The 22,481-nt window shown below is 42.6% G+C and overlaps 1 protein-coding gene across 3 annotated transcripts in view; it reads right to left on the reverse strand.

The window, feature by feature from the left end:
* LOC109875680 (retinoic acid receptor alpha) overlaps positions 1–21,674 on the reverse strand; it is a 273,460-nt gene extending 251,786 nt beyond the window's left edge. For 2 of the 3 annotated variants that reach the window (XM_031804751.1, XM_031804750.1), the window contains exon 1: positions 21,420–21,657. The gene's annotated coding sequence lies outside the window, so the exon portion shown is untranslated. Of the gene's footprint in view, positions 1–21,419 lie in introns of all 3 variants that reach the window. The other variant, XM_031804752.1, reaches the window with a different exon arrangement.
* Between the last annotated feature and the right edge of the window lie 807 nt (positions 21,675–22,481).

Raw genomic sequence — 22,481 nt, forward strand, 5'->3', positions numbered from 1 at the left:
ATCTATTAAAAAATAATAATAATAGCGGCTGATTGATCGGGAGTAGCTTTTTTTGGTCCTCCAATAAATCGATATCAGCGTTAAATCATAAATCGGTTGACCTCTAATGTTGAAATTTAACATTTACTTTAAATCGAGGCCTGCGAAACTTGACAAAAAGTATTGATTCAGTAGCCAACCATTATCCAAACACCTTGAGGTGTGATAAGCATAGCTGAAGACCAGACTAAGATAGCCTTATATCCAGGGAGGGAGCAGCAAGTTGAAAAGGCAGAGAGGGCTTTGAGAAACAAGGAGTGGCTGATGTGTGTACAAAATGAAACCCGGGAACAATGCAGCGAGCCTTTCCAGGAACACGGTCAACACATTTTACATACGCAGGATGCCAAACTACATGCTTGGGGTTGCACGTTCATTTTGATGAATATGGGACTCTGAGAAGAAATGAAGCCATTTTTAACTCCCTCCAGTTTGCTCAGTCTCCGTTAATGTGCCCAGTCAATGGCCTGTGGATCTATTCAACTGCAGGCAGCCCACAGCACATGAATAATGAAGGGCAACTCACACAAAAGCCTAAATCACCATTGTGCCATCACCTAACAGAGGATTGCATGTTTAATTTACTGCGCTGCATTCGTCTCAGTTCTACCCAGCTTAGTTTCGCAATTTCAATGACTGAGTACTCCAGGTATATATTTATCAATATGCTTTTCTCCCAATACCATGAATCATTAAGGCTGTAAATGCTCATGTACCTGCTGCAGTGTGTGCGCGCATGGATGTGTGTGTGTCTGCGCGCGCACACAAATGTCATAGGTCTCTGACAAACAGCTTGAGAAACAAAAGCAGGGTGAAAAGAACCCATCAACATTTGAGCTACAATACATTTTAGCTACAAAGCTTATTATTGGGCCATATACAATGTAGTTCAATAATAGTGATAAATTGCACTTTATTTTTTTATTGATAGTTATATATATATATTGGGATATTATTTTTGATGCTATTATAAAACTATGACCCCTTCCCTGAAAGCCCACATATAAGTCTTCTGTTTCCACCTACAAAGCTGTGCAGGGCTTGTTAGAATGGAGAGATGAATCTGTACAGAATAACTGAGGGAAATGAATCGATTCTCCACAAAACGATCATCCATGACGTTTTCCTGAAATGTCCAATACCTTTAACACATTTCAACATCATTACATTATTTTAAACATTTGTTTACGATACCTCAGGCTGATGGCAGAACCCACAGTTAGGACACTGTAGTCGGTGTTAGAGGTCGACCGATTAAATCGGAATGGCCAAATAATTAGGGCCGATTTCAAGTTTTCATAACAATCGGGAATCTGTATTTTTGGGCGCCGATTTTTATTTAACTAGGCAAGTCAGTTAAGAACACATTCTTATTTTCAATGACGGCCTAGGAACGGTGGGTTAACTGCCTTGTTCAGGGGCAGAACGACAGATTCACCTTGTCAGCTCAGGGGATTCAATCTTGCAACCTTACAGTTAACTAGTCCAACGCAATAACGGCCTGCCTCGCTCTCCTTGCAGTCCACAAGAAGACCGCCTGTTACGCGAATGCAGTAAGCCAAGGTAAGTTGCTAGCTAGCATTAAACGTATCTTATAAAAAACAATCAATCATAATCACTAGTTATAACTACACATGGTTGATGATATTACTAGATATTATCTACCGTGTCCTGTGTTGCATATAATCTGACGGAGCATACAAGCATACAAGTATCTAAGTATCTGACTGAGCGGTGGTAAGCAGAAGCAGGCGTGTAAACATCGTGCGTTTTGCCAGCAGCTCTTCGTTGTGCGTCAAGCTTTGCGCTGTTTATGACTTCAAGCCCATCAACTCCCGAGATGAGGCTGGTGTAACCGAAGTGAAATGGCTAGCTAGTTAGCGCGCACTAAGAGCGTTTCAAACGTCACTCGCTGAGCCTGTGGTTGTTTCCCTTGCTCTGCATGGGTAACGCTGCTTCGAGGGTGGCTGTTGTCGATGTGTTCCTGGTTCGAGCCCAGGGAGGAGCGAGGAGAGGGATGGAAGCTATACTGTTACACTGGAACAACAGCAGTCTCTCTGTTATTTATCTAGGCAAGTCAGTTAAGAACAAATTCTTATTTACAATGATGGCCTAGGAACAGTGGGTTAACTGCCTTGTTCAGGGACAGAACAACTTCTCCCTGGCTCTGCTGTGTTAACAGACCATAGTGACAATGGTAGCAGCAGCAGGCAGCAGCTTACAAAAGAGTCTTGGCTGGAGAGCAGAGCAGAGAGCACAGTATGACAATGACACTATGAGCTGAGCTCTTGAATTTGCAGAGGCAGCAGTAGCCGCCAAAGCATTACCAGCTCTGTTATGGGCCATTATCCTCCCGTTCACACAGATCTGGCACTGGCCTCAACTAATGTGCAGGCAGACAGCAGGGTGATGCTGCTATCTATGCCCGCCTGGCACACACACACACACACATATAAACGGCCGAACCACAGAGACCACGGTTCTAAAAAGGCGCCATGGCAGGCAGGACGATCTATCAATGCCTCTGCTTTGACAGATGCCCAACAGGTAAAAAAGGTCCCCAGATATATAAGCACAAAGAAACATTGACATGCATGCACACAAGCTACATTTGTGAGCTAGTTGGTGTAGTACTCTTTGCTGAAGTGACCCCAGGCTAGCTGTTGTCAGCAGGGGGTTAACTCAGCAGGGTGAAGCTGCTATAACAATAATATAATTTTTTTTTGGCAGGGTGGGAAAATAACTTTTTGGTCCAACAGCTACTGTGTCAGGTAGAAAAATCTGCCAGCCACTCAGATTTTTTTTACCAGCCAAAATATATTTTGCACCATAATTACATACACAAAATAAAAGGATGAGCATGCTTTCTGTTTTCTGAAACAAGAAATGTACTACTAGTAATACATCATGGGGTAGACTGACAGCTTCATTTTTTGGACCTGTGCCTTTTAACCAATGTATATTCAAAGAAAACCACTTAAATACATTTGCGAAAACAGGAACAGTTCTACAACTGAACATCAAGAATCAACAAAGTGCCTACCCTGCCACAGAAGGCTGAGTGACATGGCTGATTTACCATTTTAGTTCAGGGCTCTACACTGACATGATGTACTCCTAAGTAGAAATGTAGAAGCACACAAATCTAGGATAATTAAATTAAAGTAGGAGTATTTTTCTTAATGGTAAGAAATGACTAAAAGTTCATGAATAAAAGCTGAGTGATCCATTCTCAATCATTAGGTGAGACAAAAATGTTCCGCTGGCCCTTTAAGGGACGGGCTGTTACTGCCACACTTTAGTAGCCTTTGTCAATTTGAGAAACTTCTACATGTGGCCTTGGATAAAACAGCTACTGGGTGTACAGGATATTCTTCCAGCCCTGCTCGAACACACCACATTGTAAAAGGACCTTGGTAAACTGTGTTTGAGCAGGGTTGGATAAAAAGCCTGCACACCCAGCAGCTCTCCATTGGTGGACCACAAGTTTTTATACAGTAGCCTATCAGTGCAGTGTTTTACTTTGTGTGTGTGTGGGGGGGGGGGGGGGGGGGTTAAGTGCCTAACGAGGCCACAATGGCAAGAGATAAAATACATGGGATCAAAGAGCATCAGCCTTCCATTGTCAATACCAGTGATAATAATGGTTATTTTGTGAAGTAGTTCCTTGCATCATACAAATTCAATTTTCAGTTACCTTTTTGGCCCATGGTGCTACAGACCAATTTTTGTTTTTGGGCAAGTAATTTTTTTTTAAATATCCGTCCTAAAAAAAAAAGATAATGTCATGCCCTGGAGAGCACTGAGACAGAGAGAGGAGAGAGCGAGATAGGAGGGAAAGCGATTGAGAGCATGGGGTGATGGTGGGTGCATGAATCCAATTTCCAATGACAATGTGCTTAAGAATCCTTTTTCAAAAAACAAAACATATGATCGGTCAACGTTAATGGCAGGGTCCCAAGGAAAATGACGGGGAATGGAAGCCATTCATTAGGAAAGGGGTAGGAGAGTAGAGCGGCCTGGCTAGCCCAGCTGATAGCCGCCCCAGGAAAATCAATTTACACAGCCCATTATTTATTTGCGCATTCCCGAGGTAGCAAGCCAGCCACGACTATCAGTAAGATGGCGCCGATAGACATGGCAGCTCTGCTTCTAGCTCCTTACCAAGTTTTTTTTGTAGTTATTTCTTACACTATTAGCACAGAACGTTTGTTTTATTACATACAGCACATTGTAGTACTCGCGCTAGGAAAACAGGCAACAACTGTTATTCTTTCTTCCTGGATGCCTACAAGGCCCTCCCCACCCTCTCATCACAACAGGAAGTACCCATGCTAAGGTCTATTCAACACGGGTCTGACCAATCAGAATCCATGCTTCAAGATTGCGTGATCACGCAGGACATGTTCTGCATAGACTCTGAAAATAACATTGATGTATACACAGACACAGTGACCGAGTTCATCCGGAAGTTTATAGGGGATGTTGTACCCACTGATAATTAAAAACCTACCCAAACCAGAAACCTTGGCTAGAAGGTAATATTCACGTTAAACTGAAAGAACGAACCACCGCATTTAACCATGGTAAGGTGACTGGGAATATGGTTGAATGCAAACAGTGGAGTTATTCCCTCTGTAAAGCAATCAAACAGGAAAAACGTCAGCACAGAGACAAAGTGGAGTCGCAATTCAACGGCTCAGAGACAAGACGCATGTGGCAGGGTTTACATACAATCACTGATTACAAAGGGAGAACAAGCCACGTCGTGAACGCCGACGTCTTGCTCCCAGACAAGTTAAACACCTTCGTCCACATTGAGGATAACGCTGTGCCATCAACACGGCCCACTCCCAAGTACTGTGGGCTCTCCTTATCTGTGTCCAACGTGAGTAAGCGCGTTAACCCTCGCAAGGCTGCCGGCCCAGACGGCATCCCTAGCCGCGTCCTCAGAGCATGCGCAGAACAGCTGGCTGAAGTGTTTACGGACATATTCAATCTCTCCCTAACCCAGTCTGCTGTCCCCACTTGCTTCAAGATGTCCACCATTGTTCCTGTACCCAAGAAAGCAAAAGGTAACTGAACTAAATGACTATCGCCCTGTAGTGCTCACTTGTCATCATGAAGTTCTTTGAGAGGCTAGTTAAGGATCATACCTGACACCCTAGACCCACTTCAACTTGCTTACCACCCCAATATATCCACAGACGACAGTCACCATTACACTGGCCTATCCCATCCGGACAAGAGGAACACCTATGTAAAAATGCTGTGTATTGACTATAGCTCAGCCTTCAACACCATAGAACCCTCCAAGCACATCATCAAGCTAGGGGCCCTGGGTCTGAACCCCACCCTGTGCAACTGAGTCCTGGACTTCATGATGGGTCGCCCCCATGTGGTGAATGTAGGACACAACACCTGCACTTCCCTGATCCTCAACACAAGGGCCCCACAAGGGTGTGTGCTCAGCCCCCTCCTGTACTCCCTGTTCACCCATGACTATGTGGCCACACACACCTCCAACTCAATCAAGTTTACAGATGACAACCATAGAAGGCCTGATTACCAACAATGAAGAGAGCCTACAGGGAGGTGGTGAGGGCCCTGGCAGAATGGCGCCAGGAAAAAGACCTCCCCCTCAATGTCAACAAAATGAAGGAGATGATCGTGGACATCAGGAAAAAGGAGAGGGAGCACGCCCCTATCCACATTGACAGGACAGCAGTGGAGAACGTGGAAAGCTTAAAGTTTCTCGGCTTACACAATACTGACGTTCTGAAATGGTCCACACACAGTGTGTGTAGTGAAGGTGCAACAGTGCCTCTTCAACCTCAGGAAGCTGAAGAAATGTGGCTTGGCCCCTAAGACCCTCAAACCTTTACAGATGCACAATTGAGAGCATCCTGTCGGGCTGTATCACGGAACAGCAACTGCACAGCCCGCAACCGTAAGGCTCTGCCCAATGCATCACCGGGGCACACTGCCTGCCCTCCAGGACACCTACAGAACCCGATGTCACAAGAAGACCAAAAAGATCATCAAGGACGTCAACCACCCGAGCCACAGCCTGTTCACCCTGGTATCATCCAGAAGGCGAGGTCAGTACAGGTGCATCAAAGCTGGGACTAGCAGGTTACGCAACTCCGCACCTTAGAGGCTGCTGCCATATACATAGAATCACTGATCCGTTTAATAATGTTTACATACGGCTTTACTCATATGTACATACAGTATTGTATTCAATGCCACCAACATTCCTCATCCTAATATTCATACATTTCTTAATTCCATTATTTTACCTTTAGATGTGTGTATTGTTGGATATTACTGCACTGTTGGAGCTAGGAACACAAGAATTTTGCTACACCCGCAATAACATCTGCATATGGCCAATAACATTTGATTAAAATGTTGGTTTTTCATGCTACAGAGATAATATTAGACCAGCTGCACGGGATGGAAAGGGATAGGTTAGAGCAGGGGTACTAAAAATATTATTCGAGAAGGTTCAGTCACAAATTGCCTAGGTCGCAAAGGTCCAGATTGGGGGGGGAATAAATAAAATAGAAAAATAATAAAAATCGCCATTGCGACAAACCCCCACCTCGCGACCCAAAACTGTTCAAACCTCACTTGTTGGCGGTGACAACATTATGCAGTGTTAAGGCTCATTTCTTGCAATTCTACATATTTTGCCATGTTTTATGTTGTGTGTTCATAGATGTCAGAGTGAGTGACTCAAACAATTTTTTTTTTTTACCTGGGCTTGATAACTACAAGGTTTAGATAGTAATATCCAGTTGATCAGCTGACAGGTTATAAATAGCTCTAAGGTCTGTCAGTAAGCACGTTTCCATCCACAGTTTGAGTCAAGTCATACCGTATTAATTTAAAAGTTTCAGTACGTATAAGTTTCAGTACAATTTCATTCAAATGCCGACAGATCATTTGTTAGTTCGACATAGTGGTGGGATCTTTTTGTGTCGGTAAAATTAATTATGCGAGAAATGGTCGTGGATGTGCCTTTAAGGGCACAAAAATAAATAAAATAAACTTGAAGTCACGTGATGATATGGTGTGTGTTTCCTCCCACTACGACTCGTGAAACCATGCAGTTTATTAGGCTACAGATTAATAAGTTATGAACGTCACAAGACAGTGAAAGTGCACAATGAGCATGATGCTCCTTCCCAATAACTAAGGGGTCATATTTAGACCTGACCCCATTTAGTCGACTGGTCGATTGTTTGGTCAATAGGCTGTTGGTCGACTCGGTTTCTTTAGTCAAGCAGTAAAAAAAAAATCAAAGGTCAAATATATTTTTTAAAGTATCCGAGTCGTGCCTATCAGAGTGGACTAATCCATTGTGGAGGCCGTGGGGGTGGTACGGTCCATCACTCACAGTAAGACGTGCTACTGAAATGGTATATGGTGATATTATTTTAAAACAATGGTGCAATATTTCTTATACCAATCACATCCTCTCAGATCTCCACAAGTACATAGGGATTTGTTGCCCATTTAGGATAGGACTGCAGGCCATCTATCCCACCTCACACACCTGGTTATCCAGCCTTCTAGCTCTATAGGCCACAGTAGCATAGGTTACAGGTTTGTGTCAAGCCACAGATTTCAGGTGAGATCCCATGATACACTCAACAATACAACAACACGATTCTCATGAATAACCATTAAGCCATTTGCTAAGATTTCCCCCATTTTGACATGTGGAAACCTGTTGTCACTCTTACCCTGACGCATAGCTCCAGACATTTTTTGGTCCCATCTGAGGAATTTTTAAATTCATGTCAAAATGGCCATATTATAACAATTGCGCTCTCCCGCATTGGAAAGAGGTCGCTGTCCGCGGTTCTGAAACACATCAGTGCGCTGTTGAATTGGTACCTTTTCCTAGACCACATATCTATGCGCATAATAGCAAAGTTAACCAGCATATTGGGTGTTGAGGACAACGTAGCGGAGGCAGGAGATGAGAACAGACCTTGCCTTAAATGTCTAAGAAAAAGTGAGGACAGAGGTATCCAACTTAAATAGGTCAATCAATAGCCTAACTTTAAAATATATTAAAGCCAGGCACATTTTATTTCACCAGGTAGGCCAGTTGAGAACAGGTTTACAACTGCGACCTGGCCAAGATAAAGCAAAGCATTGCAACAAAAACAACAGTTACACAAACACAATAGAAACATCTGTGTGCAAATGTAGAAGAGTAGGGAGTTAAGGCAATAAATAGGCCAGAGGCAAAAATAATTACAATTTAGCATTACTACTGGAGTGGTGCAAAAGAGCAAGAGGATAAGTAACAATATGGGGATGAGGGAGTTGGGTGTGCTATTTACAGATTGGCTGAGTACAGGCACAGTGCTCTGACAGCTGATGCTTAAAAGGTAGAGAGGGAGATAAGTCTCCAGCTTCAGAGATTTTTGCAATTTGTTCCAGTCATTGGCAGCAGAGAACTGGAAGGAAAGGTGGCCAAAGGAAGTGTTGGCTTTGGGGATGACCAGTGAAATATACCTGCTGGAGTGCAAACTACGGGTGGGTGTTGCTCACTGGTGACCAGTGAGCTGAGATAAGGCAGGGCTTTACCTAGCACAGACATAGATGACCTGGAGCCAGTGGGTTTGGAGACGGATATGTAATGAGGGCCAGCCAACGAGAGCATAGAGGTCGCAGTGATGGGTAGTATATGGGGCTTTGGTGACAAAACGGATAGCACTGTGATAGCAAACTGGATGTAGTCTGAGTAGAGTGTTTGACGCTATTTTGTAAATGACGTCGCCAAAGTCAAAGATCGGTAGGATAGTCAGTTTTACGAGGGTATGTTTGGCAGCATGAGTGAAGGAGGATTTGTTGTGAAATAGGAAGCCGATTCTAGATTTAATTTTGGATTGGAGATGCTTAATGTGAGTCTGGAAGGAGAGTTTACAGTAATGGCAGCAATTGGTTGAAGAGCATGCACTTATTTTTACTAGCATTTAAAAGGAAGTTGGAGGCCACGGAAGGAGTGTTGTATGGCGTTGAAGCTCGTTTGGAGGTTTGTTAGCACAGTGTCCAAAGAAGGGCCAGGTGTATACAGAATGGTGTTGTCTGCGTAGAGGTGGATCAGAGAATCACGAGCAGAAAGAGCGACATCATTGATATATACAGAGAAAAGTGTCGGCCCGAGCATTAAGCCCTGTGGCTCCCTCAGAGACTGACAGAGGTCCTCCGATTTGACACATGGAACTCTGAGAAACAGTTGGTGAACCAGGCGAGGCAGTCATTTGAGAAACCAAGGCTATTGAGTCTGCCTTGACCGTGGCTGAGGTGCACCTATGACCAGCTCGGAAAACAGATTGCACCGTGGAGAAGATACGGAATGGTCGGTGACCTATATGGATAAATCTACCATATATATCTACAGGAATAAGACAGATCCTGCTTCTGTTGCCTGTTTCAGTGTGTTTAAATAGTATACTGATTCCATGAGCACCAAGCCTCACGCAATCAAAACTTGTGATTAACAATTGCAAAAAATATATATAATAATCTTTGCTGTGCTAAAGCCTTTACACTTTTTTTCAATATAAATACCAAAGGCTGTTCTAATTTATTTAGTTTGCACTGTTCCAAATTGTATGAAAAAGAATAAGTAATTTTCTTGAACTCCATGTTATTTTTATAATAATAATGTCATGATCATCAGCAGGCTTAATGTAGCAGCATTGTATAACCACCACCGAGCTGTCTGTCATATATATATATATATATATACACACAGGTTAAAATATCAAAACAAACTCTGAACCAATTACATTAATTTGGGGACAGGTCGAAAAGCATTAAACATGTATGGCAATTTAGGTAGTTAGCTTGCTTTTGATAGCTAATTTGTCCTTGGATATAAACATTGAGTTGTTATTTTACCTGAAATGCACAAGGTCCTCTACTCCGACAATGAATCCACACATAACGGCCAACCAAATCATTTCTAGTCATCTCTCCTCCTTCCAGGCTTTTTCATCTTTGAACATATGGTGATTGGCATCTACACTTTCATAGTATTACCACAACAACCGGCAAAACATTTAGTCTTTCAATCACCCACGTGGGTATAACCAATGAGGAGATGGCACGTGGGTACCAGCTTCTATAAACCAATGAGAAGATGGGAGAGGCAGATACTTTCTAGTCAGAAATAGAAGTGAGTTCTATTTTAGCCCTTGGCATAGCAGACGCTCGTTGGCGCGTGTGCAGTGTGGGTGTAATAATTGAATAACATGGATTTCTAAATTTTGCGACGCACGTGACTTGCCTGGTCAGCATGTAATTATTCAATGGTTGCTTTTATTATAAAACTATAAAATTTGTATTTCAAATCATGAATGACTTGTGATTGATTGCTACAGTAGCCTACAGTCATGGCCAAAAGTAGAATGACACAAATATTAATTTTCACAAAGTTTGCTGCTTTAGTGACTTTAGATATTTTTGTCAGATGTTACTATGGAATACTGAAGTATAATTACAAGCATTTCATAAGTGTCAAAGGCTTTTATTGACCATTACATGAAGTTGATGCAAAGAGTCAATATTTGCAGTGTTGACCCTTCTTTTTCAAGACCTCTGCAATCCTCCCTGGCATGCTGTCAATTAACTTCTGAGCCACATGACTGATGGCAGCCCATTCTTGTATAATCAATGCTTGGGATTTGTGGGGTTTTGTTTGTCCACCCACCTCTTGAGGATTGACCACAAGTTCTCAATGGGATTATGGTCTGGGAAGTTTCCTGGCCATGGACCCAAAATATCGATGTTTTGTTCTCCGAGCCACTTAGTTATCACTTTTGCCTTATGGCAAGGTGCTCCATCATGCTGGAAAAGGCATTGTTCGTCACCAAACTGTTCCTGGATGGTTGTGAGAAGTTGTTCTCGGAGGATGTGTTGGTACCATTCTTTATTCATGGCTGTGTTCTTAGGCAAAATTGTGAGTGAGCCCACTCCCTTGGCTGAGAAGCAACCCCACACATGAATGTTCTCAGGATGCTTTACTGTTGGCATGGCACAGGACTGATGGTAGCGCTCACCTTGTCTTCTCCGGACAAGCTTTTTTCCGGATGCCCCAAACAATCGGAAAGGGGAATCATCAGAGAAAATGACTTTACACCAGTCCTCAGCAGTCCAATCCCTGTACCTTTTGCAGAATCAGTTTGTCCCTGATGCTTTTCCTGGAGAGAAGTGGCTTCTTTGCTGCCCTTGACACCATGCCATCCTCCAAGTCTCTGCCTCACTTTGCGTGCAGATGCACTCACACCTGCCTGCTGCATTCCTGAGCAAGCTCTGCTCTGGTCTGGTGGTGACCCGATCCCACAGCTGAATCAATTTTAGGAGACGGTCCTGGCGCTTGCTGGACCTTCTTGGGTGCCCTGAAGCCTTCTTCACAACAATTGAACCGCTCTCCTTGAAGTTCTTGATGAGCCGATAAATGGTTGATTTAGGTGCAATCTTACTGCCAGCAATATCCTTGCCTGTGAAGCCCTTTTTTGTGCAAAGCAATGATGACTGCATGTGTTTCCTTGCAGGTAACCATGGTTGACAGAGGAAGAACAATGATTCCAAGCACCACCCTCCTTTTTAGTTCGAATAACAGACTGGACGCTTCAATCAGCATGACAGAATGATCTCCAGCCTTGTCCTTGTCAACACTCACACCTGTGTTTAATGAGAGACATGATATAAGTTGCTCCTTTTGTGGCAGGGCTGAAATGCAGTTGAAATGTTTTTGGGGATTCTGTTAATTTGCATGGTAAAGAGGGACTTTGCAATTAATTGCAATTCATCAGATCACTCTTCATAACATTCTGGAGTATATGCAAATTACCATCATACAAAATGAGGCAGCAGACTTTGTGAAAATTAATATTAGTCATTCTCAAAACTTTTGGCCACGACTGTAGATAAGTATTGAAATGGGGTGCATTCAGAAAGTATTCAGACCCCTTGACTTTTTCCACATTTTGTTACGTTAGTCTTATTCTAAAATGGTTTAAGTAGTTTCTCATCAGTCTACACACTACCCCATAATGACAAACCAAAAACAGGTTTGTAGAAATGTTAGCAAATGTATTAAAAATGGAAAACTATTACATTTACATAACTATGCAGACCCTTTACTCAGTTGTTGAAGCATTTTTGGCAGTGAATACAGCCTCGCGTCTTCTTCTGTATGACGCTACAAGCTTGGTCCTTGTTCAGGGAGGTCATACCCAAGAAAAGTCAAGGCTGTAATCCCTGCCAAAGGAGCTTCAACAAAGTACTGAATAAAGGGTCTGCATAGTTATGTAAATTCAGTTTTCTATTTTTAATACATTTGCAAACATTTCAAGTTGTAAAAACATCTTAAGGATGATCAATGGAAACAGGATGCACCGGAGCTCATTTATATATATATATATATATATATATATATATAATAAATATATATATATATATATATATATATATATATAAATGAGCTCCGGTGCATCCTGTTTCCATTGATCATCCTTAAGATGTTTTTACAACTTGAAATGTTTGCAAATGTATTAAAAATAGAAAACTGAATTTCTGAGTATCTGCCTCTCCCATCTTCTCATTGGTTTATAGAAGCTGGTACCCACGTGCCATCTCCTCATTGGTTATACCCACGTGGGTGATTGAAAGACTAAATGTTTTGCCGGTTGTTGTGGTAATACTATGAAAGTGTAGATGCCAATCACCATATGTTCAAAGATGAAAAAGCCTGGAAGGAGGAGAGATGACTAGAAATGATTTGGTTGGCCGTTATGTGTGGATTCATTGTCGGAGTAGAGGACCTTGTGCATTTCAGGTAAAATAACAACTCAATGTTTATATCCAAGGACAAATTAGCTATCAAAAGCAAGCTAACTACCTAAATTGCCATACATGTTTAATGCTTTTCGACCTGTCCCCAAATTAATGTCATTGGTTCAGAGTTTGTTTTGATATTTTAACCTGTGTGTCGTGATCGCTTTTGATGTAGGGGGACAAAATTGATTTATGCAATGGCGCACACGCGCAGCCGGTTTGGGTTCCGTGTTAGCGTAAACAATAAGTAAACCATTTCATTTTGGAAACTGCATTCACAAATTAATGCGACTGTTTTTAGTCTTTGCTGTAATATAGGATTCACAATTTTTTTGTACACTTATAATTGATTTAGTGTTGTTTACATTGCTCTAAAAGGTCTGGAACAAACCTGGCACCATCCCTACGGTAAAACATGGTGGTGGCAGCATCATGCTGTGAAGATGTTTTTCAGCAGCAAGGACTGGGAGACTAGTCAGGATTGAGGCAAAGATGAACAGAGAGAGATCCTTGATGAAAACCTGCTACAGAGTGCTCAGGACCTCTGACTGGGGCAAAGGGTCCCACGCTGTGCTTGTTCCTTAACAATTTTTTTTTACAACTAGTCAAATGTATTCCATTCATCTGACTTCCCCTAACTCTCGAGCAACCAGTAAACAATTCCCGCTTCTAGTTTGTCACGTCCTCTGCACCCATTTTGCTGTCGCGTGTGTTACGGTGTTCAGTTTGTTTTAACCTATTTATTGATGCGATTTTGATATGCTATTGGTCAAGTTCATGTGATGCATACATGTGTCACAGAGAGAGCAAGGTTTGAGGCAATGTTTTTCCTAAACAAATCCAGGACTTCGGTAAACAGAACGTTTCAGTCTGAAATGGCTGTAATCACGTTACAGCTTCAGCAACACGGACATCACGATAAACCCTGTTGATGTTCTGTGATGGTCGCTACAGCAAGGAGGAGTGACAGACAACGGGTGCTAGTCAGTCACTCGCTGTCATTTTTCTTTTTTTTTAACAGCGCAGCAAGTCTAAGCTCGACCCAATCAAATCAATTGCTGGTCGGACTCCATGGGTCTTATTTATTTCATCAAACAGTGTGCTTAAAGTATAAGACGAACTCAATGCATATAGTTGTTTTGATTAAAACACATAGGATGTAGGATATGGAGAAATATAAGTTTAATGAACAAACGACTCGGTCTACCAATATTTGTTGGGTTGGTCAGGGACAGCCCTAGTCTTATTCTGACGACATTATGATCGATGCTTGACTGACATGACAAATATTCTTGCTCTTATCGCACTGTATTTGCAACTATTTTGGCGAGAGTGCAAATGTTTGTGACAAACATTTGGGTAGAGTTCAAAATGCAATGGAAAGTTTATGTACCAAATAAAAATCCAAAGCCAATGTACCAAAGAATGACATTATGTGCACCATGTCGTTACGCAATGATTTATCTGCAACAAGTCTGTCTGGTGGAAACCCAAATAGTGACAATTTGCATATTTTACTTTGAGGATTCTAGACTATTCAGGTGAAAATCTGTCGCCAATTGAATTGAAACCTAGCGAGTGACTGACGAGATGAAAACTACCAATGCGCTACCAAATTTCACAATTGCACCTTGTGGATTCTACATTTACAAATCTCAACAGTTAGCTGAAAGTCTGACAGAGTTCCCGCAGTGTGCCTATTGAGTATGGGTGGGCTGCCACTGGTAATGAAGAGGTTTCACTGCCTGCCTGGACAGGCTGGGAGGAGAATGAGCCTGGCTTTTTACAGCAGTGTGGATGTACTCAGAAAAAGAAATTGATACCATTGTTTTATGGAGAGGGGGGTGATTAACTAACGACAAAAGAGCTCTTTCACTAGAAATGTCAGCCGACAAGCTGAGAGACTGTCCGACTGGGCAATAGAGTCGATGAAATCCAAGTTACAAAATGGATGTGGAAAAATGTCATGGAATTGTATGCCACTGCCACAATATCCCCACACAAATTGTGAAACGCAATAGGTCTCATGTGGTAAAAAAGATTTGGCCGACAGTGTGTACATGGTAGAATGCCAGACCAATGTGAAATGTACCACAATAGACAGTATGAACACCATAACACAATTCATAGTAGCTTAAGTATTCAACCACCTTCTATAAAACAGTCTTCAAATGGATTGATAGACAAAGTTCATGTTAAACTATAGCTTTGTCTTTCTCACAGAGATCAGAAAACAATGCTATGTAGGCTAATTCTGATCATAATCGCAATGTCTAAATCAATAGTCTTTTCAATCACAGCTTAGTGATCGGTCTTAAGCTTAGCCTCATTTTAAAAGAAAACAGACCTAAATCTTCAGGAATAGTAAACTGGTGAATTCAAATATAACCGATTATCCATTCTAGGCTGTTTTTTCCAGATTAGATTATACAATAGCCGATTATATTAAGGTCTCACAGCAGCCTCCTTGCATTTCTCAGATAACTTAGAGACCAAGGCTATTGTTCCAAATCTGAGATTTAGGTACAGTTGAAGTCAGAAGTTTACAGACACCTTAGCCAAATACATTTAAACTCAGTTTCTCACAATTCCTGACATTTAATCCCTAGTCAAAATTTAGGATCACCACTTTATTTTAAGAAATGTGAAATGCCATAATAATAGTAGAGAATTATTTACTTCAGCTTTTATTTGTTTCATCACATTCCCAGTGGGTCAGAAGATTACAGACACTCAATTAGTATTTGGTAGCATTGTCTATACATTGTTTAACTTGGGTCAAACATTTCAGATAGCCTTCCACAATAAGTTCCTCCTGACAGAGCTGGTGTAACTGAGTCAGGTTTGTAGAACTCCTTGCTCGCACACGCATTTTCAGTTCTGCCCACACATTTTATACCATGATTGAGGTCAGGGCTTTGTGATGGCCACTCCAATACATTGACTTTGTTGTCCTTAAGCCATTTTGCCAGAACATTGGAAGTATGCTTGGGGTCATTGTCCATTTGGAAGACCCATTTGCAACCAAGCTTTAACTTCCTGACTGATGTCTTGAGATGTTGCTTCAATATATCCACATAATGTCCCTTCCTCATGTTGCCATCTATTTTGTGAAGTGCACCAGTCCCTCCTACAGCAAAGCACCCCCAAAACATGATGCTGCCACCCCTGTGCTTCACGGTTGGGATGGTGTTATTCAGCTTGCAAGCATCCCCTTTTTCCTCCAAACATAACTATGGTCATTATGGCCAAACAGTTCTATTTTTGTTTCATCAGACCAGATGACATTTATGCAGGAAGTACGATCTTTGTCCCTATGTGCAGTTGCAAACTGTAGTCTGGCTCTTTTAAAGGCAGATTTGGAGCAGTGGCTTCTTCCTTGCTGAGCAGCCTTTTAGGTTGTCGATATAGGGACTCGTTTTACTGTGGATATAGATACAGTGGGGCAAAAAAGTATTTAGTCAGCCACCAATTATGCAAGTTCTCCCACTTAAAAAGATGAAGCCTGTAATTTTCATCATAGGTACACTTCAACTATGACAGACAAACTGAGAAGAAACAAAATCCAGAAAATCACATTGTAGGATTTTTTATTAATTAATTTGCAAATTATGGTGGAAAATAAGTATTTGGTCACCTACAAACAAGCAAGATTTATGGCTCTCACAGACCTGTAACTTCTTTTAAGAGGCTCCTCTGTCCACTCGTTACCCGTATTAATGGCACCTGTTTGAACTTGTTATCAGTATAAAAGACACCTGTCCACAACCTCAAACAGTCACACTCCAAACTCCCCTATGGCCAAGAGCAAAGAGCTGTCAAAGGACACCAGAAACAAAATTGTAGACCTGCACCAGGCTGGGAAGACAGAATCTGCAATAGGTAAGCAGCTTGGCTTGAAGAAATCGACTGTGGGAGCGATTACTAGGAAATGGAAGACATACAAGACCACTGATAATCTCCCTCGATCTGGGGCTCCACGCAAGATCTCACCCCGTGGGGTCAAAATGATCACAACGGTGAGCAAAAATCCCAGAACCACACAGGGGGACCTAGTGAATGACCTGCAGAGAGCTGGGACCAAAGTAACAAAGCCTACCATCAGTAACACACTACGCCGCCAGGGACTCAAATCCTGCAGTGCCAGACGTGTCCTGCTTAAGCCAGTACATGTCCAGGCCCATCTGAAGTTTGCTAGAGAGCATTTGGATGATCCAGAAGAAGATTGGGAGAATGTCATATGGTCAGATGAAACCAAAATATAACTTTTTGGTAAAAACTCAACTCGTCGTGTTTGGAGGACAAAGAATGCCGAGTTGCATCCAAAGAACACCATACCTACTGTGAAGCATGGGTGTGGAAACATCATGCTTTGGGGCTGTTTTTCTACAAAGGGACCAGAACAACTGATCCGTGTAAAGGAAAGAATGAATGGGGCCATGTATCGTGAGATTGAGTGAAAACCTCCTTCCATCAGCAAGGGTATTGAAGATGAAACGTGGCTGGGTCTTTCAGCATGACAATGATCCCAAACACACCGCCCGATCAACGAAGTAGTGGTTTCGTAAGAAGCATTTCAAGGTCCTGGAGTGGCCTAGCCCATCTCCAGATCTCAAGCCCATAGAAAATCTTTGGAGGGAGTTGAAAGTCCGTGTTGCCCAGCAACAGCCCCAAAACATCACTGTTCTAGAGGAGATCTGCAAGGAGGAATGAACCAAAATACCAGCAACAGTGAGAAAACCTTGTGAAGACTTACAGAAAACGTTTGACCTCGGTCATTGCCAACAAAGGGTATATAACAAAGTATTGAGAAACTTTTGTTATTGACCAACTTTTGAGTTAATGACTCAAACTTCCGACTTCAACTGTATATTAGAATTGTAACTTGAGGTGAGGTGCCCTGCCACTAAGACTTAAATGAAGTGGAGTTATTCTACTACTCAAACCTAATTGCGCTCTCTCCCTCATGAACACGGGAGAGCTGTGCACACTGACATGTAATGATTATTTAATACCATCAAAGCCATAAAGTGAGAAATAAAAGGAGTCAATATAAAGGGGGGGTGGGTGACTTAACCCTTTCATCATGCACAGGGAGGACTATGAGAGTAGGAAAACAGACAGTGGGACTGTAGAGACAGAATCAGTATGTGTGAGCTGGCCTGTCAAACCCCCATCAGCCTGGCTGACTCGAGCTCCCATATCCCTACATCACAGGGGCTTTACTTCCCCAATCCACTCTTCACCCCTGCTAGCGGCTCCCACCCTCCTCCTCTCAGTCTTTCCCACACTCACCCCATTCCCAAAAGCAGCGGCTATGTCAGCAAGCACCTCAGCCAAAACGACTATAACATTGCAATTTATTTCTACTCATTCAGCAAGAGTGGCAATAGCAAAAAAACAACTTTCTCTCAACACAGAAACCAATATGTCTTTATGAAAAACAACTAAAGAGAGCCAGAAGACTGACACCACACTACTGCTCATTATAACAAACCCCAAATGTCTGACGTCTTTTTTTCATAACAGGGATCCGAAGCCTCAGCTCTCGAAACTGTGGTTTCACTCAGATCTGAGCTTTTCGCTACTGAAATAAAACCCACACAACTCTGACGTCTCGGCGAGCGAGTGGGTCGACCTGGTTGAGGTATTTACCATTTAGCGAGGGCCTTGTGACATCTCTGGGGTAACCTGCCATTGTGGGGGACCCATCTCATCTGTCACAACCTGATGAGTTTCTCCTGCACAGTCTCAGCCTTGCGAAGCAGGCAAACACCGGTTAAACTGAACACAAGGGACAGACAGGGCTGTGGTAAGGCTACTCACCACTATAGGCCTCTGCTAAGCGAACTTCAAATGTGTTGAGATTTCCTTTTTGGTATAATCTCTAAACCAAATTTAGAAGTATGCTCTTTCACTACAATCAGTGGTGCAAACATCTCTGCCTATTCCTGAACGACACCACATTGCTAGGAGTCTTGCTCCCCAGATCTTGTTAGACATGGGTGAGTTTGGCAGACAGACTATTTAGCTACAGTGTCATTTTAACTCCTTAAACAACATCTCTTTACCTTCAACAAGAATCTACAGATAGTAAAAGGCCAGTATTAGGAATAACACTGGGCATTTCCAAATACAAATCAGCAGCTCTGTGGGATACACATCTCATGTCCTGCAGTAAAGGTCTCCAAATGGGAACACTCTCCCACCATCCTCCAATAACCCATCTCACTTCATCTGGCAAAAACAATTTGTTCCAAAGGTTACAAGAAAACAGAGAAAAAGTCAGCCGATGTGAAAAATAAATTGCCAGGAGCTTGAGTCACTATCATGTTTTTCAGAACAAAGTCAAAGAATATTTTCCTTTCCAGTGTCACACTTGACTATCATTTTGAAGAGGAAGGGGGGGGGGGGGGGGGGGTCCTGTCCGACTTAAGATGTGTGGAGAGGAGGCAAAGTGAGTGAGCCATCGCCTCCATTGTGATGACACATTTACCGCCATGTGAAACCAAGTCGTGTGAGACTTCTAAGTCTAACTGGCATCGCTCACACAAGAAGGAAACCAACTTTCCGTAGAAGACAAGTCGCTCAAAAACACTCTGGACTTGAGAAAAAGCAGTTCACTCTTCTGCCTCTAATTATATCTGCATGCAAAATACTGTCCTTGGCTATAGAGTTCTGCTATTCTAAAACACACTGTACAGTCTAACCCTCAAACCTAGAATAGACAACCAACCAAAAAGAACATGTCTGCACTAGCATAGACAGTATCTGCCACAAGAGAAGCTGATGAACACGTTGATTGGATGTGCCTGCAAGGCTGAAGTTGGGCTGGCTGGCTCCGCTCTCATGTGTGTCCTTATGGCATACTGTAGCCTATCAGTTCAACAAACTCATAACGCGGTGACCACATCTCAGATCCTGTTTCCCTTGAGGGAAGAAAGGCGAACCCAAGTATGATTGGATCGTTGACGGACACAGGGTACCAGACCAGTGTGTAGGTTAAATCCCTCACACGGGCCCATCATGAGTTGAGGACAAAACGTCTACAATTGCATCATTTTCAACAGACCTGAAGGAACAAAAGCCAGTTAATGTTACAGTACCTTTCAGGATTAGCCCACTATAGTGGGGCTCCTGAGTGGCGCAGCAGTCTAAGGAACTGCATCTCAGTGCTAGAGGCGTCACTACAGACCCTGGTTCAATTACACACTGTATCACACCCGGCTGTGATTGGGAGTCCCATAGGGTGGCGCACAATCAGCCAAGTGTAGTCCGGGTTAGGGTTTGGCCAGGGTAGGCAGTCATTGTAAGTAAGAATTTAACTTGCCTAGTTAAATAAATAAAAAGTTCAATAGTGATAGTCATAACAGCTGTGAACGTACTGCTTGGTTAGGTTAGAACTGACTAGGGCATATCCAGCTATGGCTACGGTACAACATGCATCTGTGATTCACACCATGAGGAGAGGTGACAGGGTGGGAAAATCCTCAGACACACCAAATTTCCCCACTCGGCAACTAAGCCTCCAATGCATCTTGCACTGAATGTCACAGGTTCTGTGTAGAAAAGGGCACATACCTTTTTCACAACAAAAACACAGTAGTTTGTTGCGCACATTACATAGCCAGTCTTAGACACAGTAATGGAAGAATCCATATGAATGCATTATTTGATAAATCAATCATGCACCATAAAATATCTTAAGAGTGATTAGGATACCTATTCCAGAGCTAAATAAGAAAGGGTTTTTTAAATGACTTAACACAATATATTTGCAAGAAATTGAAAAAAAGACCAAATCAGCAAAATGGAGATTGTGGCAACATGTACTGCCTGGTGTAATGTTAATAATCATGTGTCATAGGTATTATGACATTTTATTTGTCAGCTGCTCCTCTGAGATTGATTAACATCCATATTCCATTGTCTTGGCTCGCAATGAAGCAAGAATTGTGTGCAACAGAAACAACTATAGTTGTTTAGCAATCTGAGCAACACTCATAACATGGTAAACACAGTGACAAGTTTACAAACTGGGTGACCTTGCTACAAGGATTGGCGATGTAAATATCGAGTCAACTGTCAGCCTGTCAAAATGCGGTTAGCCAAATCACTACTTCTCGCTTTTTTACGTTTAGATTTTATTGCGTGGTCCATTTCATTCATGCGAAAATAATACGGCAAAAATGATAAAGAACTATTTTGCTATCTAAGTAGAGAAGCCCGCCGACGTGTTGATAGTGTAACCAGGGTCAATCACGAGATTCATAACGAAATCTCACATCCCGCCGAACCTGACATGCATGACATAGAAATCTTATAACGTTCTTGCACGAAATAAACTGGCAATGTAAGACGCAACTGAAAATACGGTTGTCGTTGGGCTGAAGGAGTTCAATTGTTCGTGACAGTTGCCTGTCGGTTTATGTTCATTTTGACCTGGACCGCACACTGTCCAAATGTTGACAAGGTAAGCCACCTAAAATAACAAGTGTCACAACAAATACCTTGGACCTGTTGCCTTCTCCTCCTGGTTCCGTGGTTGGTGGAAGTTGCGCCTAGTATAATTGTTTTGATACTCCGAGGTTTTCTGAGTGAAAAACATTTAGCAGTGGATAACAACCGGTGTCGAGCCAAACTACCCTCCGGCAATTCGTCGATGAGAGGCGGTGAACGGATTTCAGTGAGTGGAGAAGTTGAGAAGAGCTTTCGCAGCGGAGCCATTGAAGTCACGTGCTCCGGCAGTGAAAATCAACACCACCACTCTCTCTCCGCCCCTTCTTCATTTATGGGGTGGTCCGCTGTCCTGAAAAAGAGATACTTCAGGAATTTGGCCAGTTTGTAGTCTTAAACCAGGGGGAAAAGTTACACTATATATACAAAAGTATGTGGACACCTCTTCAAATTAGTGGATTCGGCTATTCCAGCCATACCCGTTGCTGACAGGTGTATAAAACGAGCTCACAGCCATGCAATCTCCATAGCCAAACATTGGCAGTAGAGCTCAGTGACTTTCAACGTGTAGCACTGTCATAGGAAACCACCTTTCCAACAAGTCAGTTCATCAAATTACTGCCCTGCTAGAGCTACCCTGATCAACTGTAAATGCTGTTATGGTGAAGTGGAAACAACTAGGAGCGACAACGGCTCAGCCGTGGAGTGGTAGGCCACACAAGCTTACAGTAGCTTGTGCAAATCATGTGTCCTTGGTTGCAACACTCACTACTGAGTTCCAAATTGCCTTTGGAAGCAATGTCAAGACAATAACTGTTCGTAAGGGGCTTCATGAAATGGGTTTCCATGGTCAAGCAGCCGCACACAAACCTAGATCACTATGCGTAATGCCAAGTGTCGGCCGGAGTGGTGTAAAGCTCGCCATCATTGGATCATGATTCATCATCTGGCAGTCTGTGCACAAAGCGAGGTCCGTACAGAAATGTTTTGTCGAGATCGGTGTCGAAGAACTTGACTGGCCTGCACAGAGCCCTGACCTCAACCCCATCGAGCGAACACCTTTTGGATGAATTGGAACACAGACTGCAAGCCAGGCCTAATCACTAATGCTGTTG

This window comes from Oncorhynchus kisutch, linkage group LG25, assembly GCF_002021735.2.
Source record: "Oncorhynchus kisutch isolate 150728-3 linkage group LG25, Okis_V2, whole genome shotgun sequence".
In the NCBI taxonomy this organism is placed as follows: Eukaryota; Metazoa; Chordata; class Actinopteri; order Salmoniformes; family Salmonidae; genus Oncorhynchus; species Oncorhynchus kisutch.